The following is a 5,717-nucleotide window of genomic DNA, read 5'->3' on the forward strand; positions in this document are numbered from 1 at the left end:
ATTTCAGCAAGCATGTCATCCGTGGAACTTTAGCCTTCGCTGAGTTTCTTAAGAATATCAGCAGACGATGCCGACGTGCTGCGTACCTGACTACATCGGCCGCTATCGGAACGATGTCGACAGTTCGGCGCACCACCTTTTCCGTGCTCCCAGCAATGCGACGCTTCGCTCGGCGTGAAACAGAGCGATTCCTCGTGCCGACCGGGAACACTGCGAAATCAACGGCACGCGCTCGTGCCACTGCTCCCGCGTTCGTCGTCGTCTTCCACAGCTGGCTGCGTGGCCGTTCATCTTTCCAGCGTAGAATTTCATTTCACTTCTGTCGTCGTAATGGGGAGGCCGCGTTACGGGGGTATGAGCCACTCATGGTCTTACGTAATGGAAAGATTTAATTTTGAAGAAATTTAATTTCAAGGAATCACAAGCGGCAAATCGCAGGCGAAGGCTGCTAACCACGCCACCGAGCAAACTCGAGACATCGAACGCAAGCGACAACTGCGGACTGCGGGCATACCGTCAGTGACGTCGTTCTCTCCGTCGCAGCCGATTGTGTGTGTAACCTCATAACTGAGAAATACTTTAATGAACCCTCGGGATTAAAACCCAGTGATAAACACAGGGGCCGCACGTTTCAGCGTCGCTGATTAAGCATCTTCAAGGAATGAAAAATCCGACTTCCTTTTTTTTTCCTTTTTTTTTTTGTGGCTTGTGTGTAGAAAGACCGACCTCATCTTCTTTTTTTTTTTGTAGCGCTTCTTTGGTGTGGTGAGAAGCTTCGGTGGGGATGAAGATCATCCTACAATCACGCACTTTGGCCAGATATACAGGCTCGTGAGCCTAAACTGCGCGAAACGTTAAGACGACAGGAAGAAACACACGACATTTAGAAACGCTCATGGGAGTGGCTTGTTGGGCTAGTTGGTAAATGGTTATACTAGGAAAATGCCAGCAAACTAGAGAGTAGAAGAAATCAAGAGGCAGACACAGGAAGGTGGTGACAAGCCACCTTCCTGTCTCTTTGTCTATGTCTGCCTCTTGATTTTTTCTACTCTCAAGTTTGCTGGCATTTTCCTCGTATAATTTAGAAACGCAGCATCTGCGCTTCGCTGTATGCGTTTCTTCCTTTCGTGCAGTATACCCTTCTTTCAGTATTAACGAACTGGTGCGATAATTCTTATTGCTGTAGGTGGATACCGCTTTCTCGTGGTATAACTAATTCGGACAAGGGAGAACGCGAGCGAGCGTGAAACACGCGCAAACTGCCCGTCCGCTCGAGCTCAAGGCTGTGACGAGGCGTCTGCAGTGGAGCCCGATGGAACAGCGTTGCCATCTGGCGGCTGTCACAAAAGTGGCGACAGCGGCTGTAAGCGCGCGGGCGGGGAGTTTTAAGGCCCAACCACACGCGGTGAATCGTGCGCGCCTGGCTGCGCGTCACGCGTCTGCGAGGCCGTACGCGCCTGTCCTACGCGTCTAGAGAGGGCAGACGCGCAGGAAACGCGCGCGTCAAGGAGGTCTTGATCTTGGGCGTCATTTTGAGCGTACGCGACGGAAGTGGCAGCTTGTGCACCGACGTCACGTGGGCTGCATGTACACTTCCGGCGGTTCGGGAAGGTTGTTGAAATTTCAGAATCGTGCGGAGACGCCGGGAGTCGCTGCTGGTTTCGTGTCGATAGAGCACAGAGGCTATGGAGGCGATCAACAACGAAGCGCTGATCGCCTGCGTTGAGGCTCGACCTGCGCTTTGGTAGCAGGCGAAACACAAGCGCCACTACAACAAGCACTTGGCGAGGTGGTCGTGGATCGTCATGCCCAACGCTGCCGAACAGGTGTGTGCTCGGAATTTATACGGGCGTCATAGCAGAGCAGTTTCAATCGCGATCGAGCCCGATCGGGGTCGGATTTTGTGATCACGACTGCCTGCACCGCGCAATCTGCGTAGAACCGATCGTGATCGAGAAATTTGATCGCGCTCGACAGCCATCGAAAGCCTAGCTGTGTGGCACTGGCATAAGCTGCCTCTCTCATCAGCCGACTCGCAGATGTCGAAAACGCGTTTCATCTGTGCAGATGACGTTATCACAGCGCTGCAGAAGTGATGGAAGTCCCTGGGGAATAAATTTCGGCGCCTGGGAAGACGTTTCAGAAAGAAAAGAGCCGCGCCGTGCCAGTCGACGTTCACGACGACGTCATCTGGCTGTTTTTCGACCAGATGATGTTTCTGCGCTACACAATGGAGTGTAGACCGTAAGTGATCTTGAAGTTTCCATCTTAGCCGGCGCGTTAAAAATGAAACACGGGATTTTAGTGCTTTCCCTTTACCACGTTGACCGGCGATGCCGTATGTTTGTATTATAGCTGGCAATGCACCGCACTTATGGGAATCGACTCAAAATTGTGCTTACACAAGCAAGTCGACGCACAGTATGCATTATATTCAGCTTTGTCTAATTGGCGATAAAATATTTGTGCTGCATCGCGGCCCCGATTATCGCATATTTCGTTAAATGTGATCCGGTAAGGGGACATACAAGCAGTACAAGAATAGCTTTGTATATTTATTTATTTAGGTACCCACAAAGCCAGTTTGGCTTTGCAGTGGGGAGCAGAGAAAGCAGAAATACAGATACAAAATAACAAGTAAAATAGCACTTAAAAACCTAACAATAAAGCATAAGCCAGAAGTACAGAGAATATCACATACAAATTAGCAGGATGAATAAAAAGAAAAGGGCTTGCATGATGCACACACAAAAACAAAACACACAACATCCAAGTAGTTTTTTTTTTTTTTATTCTGTGCACTGATCCTAGAAGGCAGCGTGCAAGTCAATGGCCAGTATTTAACTGAGTATTGGATGTTGCTATATTCACGTGTACCTTGGGCACTTCAATGCACAGATTTAATTTTGCATTTTGTTGCTTGCCAACAGTGTGCAAATCGGTGCTTCATCACAGACCCTCAAGTATTACCTAGCTTGCTTAGGGATTCATTCAGTGTCATCATGCTGTAGGAATAAATGCGCCATAGTACTAACATCGTCAGCTGTGTAATTGATAATTCTTTTTGTGTCTGCTCAGCAGTGTCCTTACCTAATTATCAGCCTGCGGTTATTCTGCAGATCCCAGGTTCTGTGGTTACTGGTTTAAGCGAAGCTTTCACGATGTTTGTGGAGAACGCTGTTCCTGCTTAGCAAAATTTCCAAGGAAGGACTAGATGATCCAGTTTAACACATTCGCACTGTGCAAAAAATGATTATTGAAATTTTACATGCCAAAACCACGATCTAGTTACATTATTTTAATTGGTATTTGCATTACGTCCAGTACTGATCACTCGTGCAACACAGTAGCCAGTAGTCAGCTGGGATGACAATGGTTCAACGACTACATTAATATCAGTATGAGGCGAGCTATTTGGCAAGACAGTAGGAGCAGCGGTAGGAAAGTCCAGAGAAGAGGCAAAAAAAGCTTGGCTGTAAGAAACCTTCTGGAAGGGTTTGCTCGCTAAGGTCAGCTTTGCTGGGCCAAAACACCCTTTACAAGGCAGATGGCAAAAAGACAAACATTATTAGACGTAACTTCCTAAATACAAACAACAAATGCACTGACTACTACGTACACAGCTTCACACTGTGTTTAGACGTACATTCAGTTAAGAAAAACAGTTTAGAATGAGATGAAGTTTACAAACAAGTGAAAGGAAAACAAAGTTACAAGCCAAGAATGTTTCAAGTAGAAAAACTAGAACAGGAGAGAGCCTTATGCTAAAGCAAGACCTAACAGTACTACTACTCTATGTTTAGAATGTGCAAGCATAGGTCTTTCAACACGAAATTTATTAAGTGGTTTTACTGAGTAAATGTAGTGGAATGCTTCCTGCTAATTATTTCAAAACTGAAACTTTCCAAATCTCATGCACTGTTTTGAGTAGAAGTAATCAGTAGGCTTTAGGCATGCAGATTTTGTAACAACTGCTTAAATGCATCACAAGCAAAAACAGAAAAAAGATACAAAAGCTACACTTACGCGCATGCAGAAACTGTTCATTCTGGTTGTGTAGGCAAGCCACTTTTGTCCCTACAAAACTGATTCAGAGCTTCAGTGTACTCTAATAAAATCACACACTAAAACAAATGTGGACGGATTTGAGCCTTCATATATTTTTGCGTCCAGACTGGCACATTATTTACACATTGACAGTATGTGCAAACCTTATTACGCTCACATGCAGGATGTCCGCCAACCTTCCACCAGTGCCCCCATCGAGTGAGGAGGGAAGTGCTGCAGACATCTTAACAAAAAATGTGCCAGTTTTCCGATCTGGCAACACTTGAAGTGCCATCACCGTCAAGTGAAGAGTCACAAGCGCCAGCATCAACTCTGTCTTCGGCATCGCATGAGTCTGTGGAGTCTCAGGACATTTTGGAATCTCTTGAATTACCGATGTTTCAAGAAGTTCTGGTTCCTGAGGATTCTGAGGCACACCACAGCAGTCCGCAGTCAGAAGCATCGCTGGCTTCAGCAGGCAGTCGTAGGCTGGATACGTTAGGACGCATTGCTTCTGAAGCAAAGTCAAGGGGGAGGAAAAGGAAAAAAATTAGAGTCAGTTAATATTGGAGGAATTAGGCAATGTTTCAAGTGCAATCAAAACATGCAAACCACAGGACGACCTTAAACTTATGCCGTCTCTCTGCTCAAACACATTAGAGAGGTCAGTGAGGATACGCATCTGGACTTAAAAATTAAATTGATGCAAGTAGGAGAGTAATTCAAAGATTAATGTTTTTTAATGTATACTTTTTGCATAATAAAACCAAGAGACAATGAAACAAAAGGAAATCATTGATGAATTTAATTACTTTATATCGAAATGGAAAAATAAGGAGGTAAATGAAAGTATATGAAAAGGTAGCTTCCCACTAATGGGAGATGAACCCACAACCTTTGAATTATGCTTGCATTGCTTTACCAGTAGAGCTGTAGCAATGGCTATCCCTCTGCAAACTTTCTTGGGCCTGTATGTGCATGTACTAGATCTCACCCTGGTAGTGTTAGCCAGTGCTACTCGTGCAAGAACACTCCAAGAGCCTAATCTAGTTCACATAAACATTCTATGAAATTGATGGTGGAATAGCCTCCAGCTCAATTGGTTTGGTTTTAGCTCCCACCAGTGGCAAGTTATATTTTGTCCACTTTCATTTCCCTTCTCCTTGTGATGTTGACATTACAAATAAAATGACAGTTATTTTCCTTTATGCTTTATATACGTTCCCTTGTCTGTTGTCGTCATGTCAAAGCCCCTCAGCTCTTCTTTTTTGTTTATTTTACATTCTGTTGTATCCCTATTTTTGTGCGGTATTCAAGAATTTCATAAAGTTGATATCTGTGGGCCTGGTTGGCTGGCCATTGCTCCTGTAGAGATGTGTGAACATGTTTTAGCAACACACCTACGATAAAGAAGCACTGACTTGCAACTAAAGGTTTGTTGTTGCAACACAGATGTTTATCGCTTTCATCTGTGTTTACTCATTCAGCCTGTCTTGCAGCAATGAACCTTTTTGAGTTCACCACCTGTGCATGTAGAGTTTGTGCATGCATGTAGAGATGCCTGTACATGCCTGTAAATAAAAAGAAAGGTAATGTACCTTCAACCAGACCCCATTGAAAATTTCGGTTATATGCTGCAAGTTGTAAAGCCTGTCGGGGTGTTCTAGCAG

General features: G+C 45.1%; 1 long non-coding RNA gene across 1 annotated transcript; it reads left to right on the forward strand.

The window, feature by feature from the left end:
* The first annotated feature begins 1,781 nt into the window (after window positions 1–1,781).
* Window positions 1,782–4,541, forward strand: LOC140217211 (uncharacterized). The gene is made up of 3 exons (XR_011893740.1): window positions 1,782–1,826; window positions 2,068–2,244; window positions 4,232–4,541. It is a non-coding gene; the product is annotated as an uncharacterized lncRNA (long non-coding RNA).
* The last annotated feature ends 1,176 nt before the right edge of the window (window positions 4,542–5,717 follow it).

Source organism: Dermacentor andersoni, chromosome 4 (assembly GCF_023375885.2).
Source record: "Dermacentor andersoni chromosome 4, qqDerAnde1_hic_scaffold, whole genome shotgun sequence".
NCBI lineage: Eukaryota > Metazoa > Arthropoda > Arachnida > Ixodida > Ixodidae > Dermacentor > Dermacentor andersoni.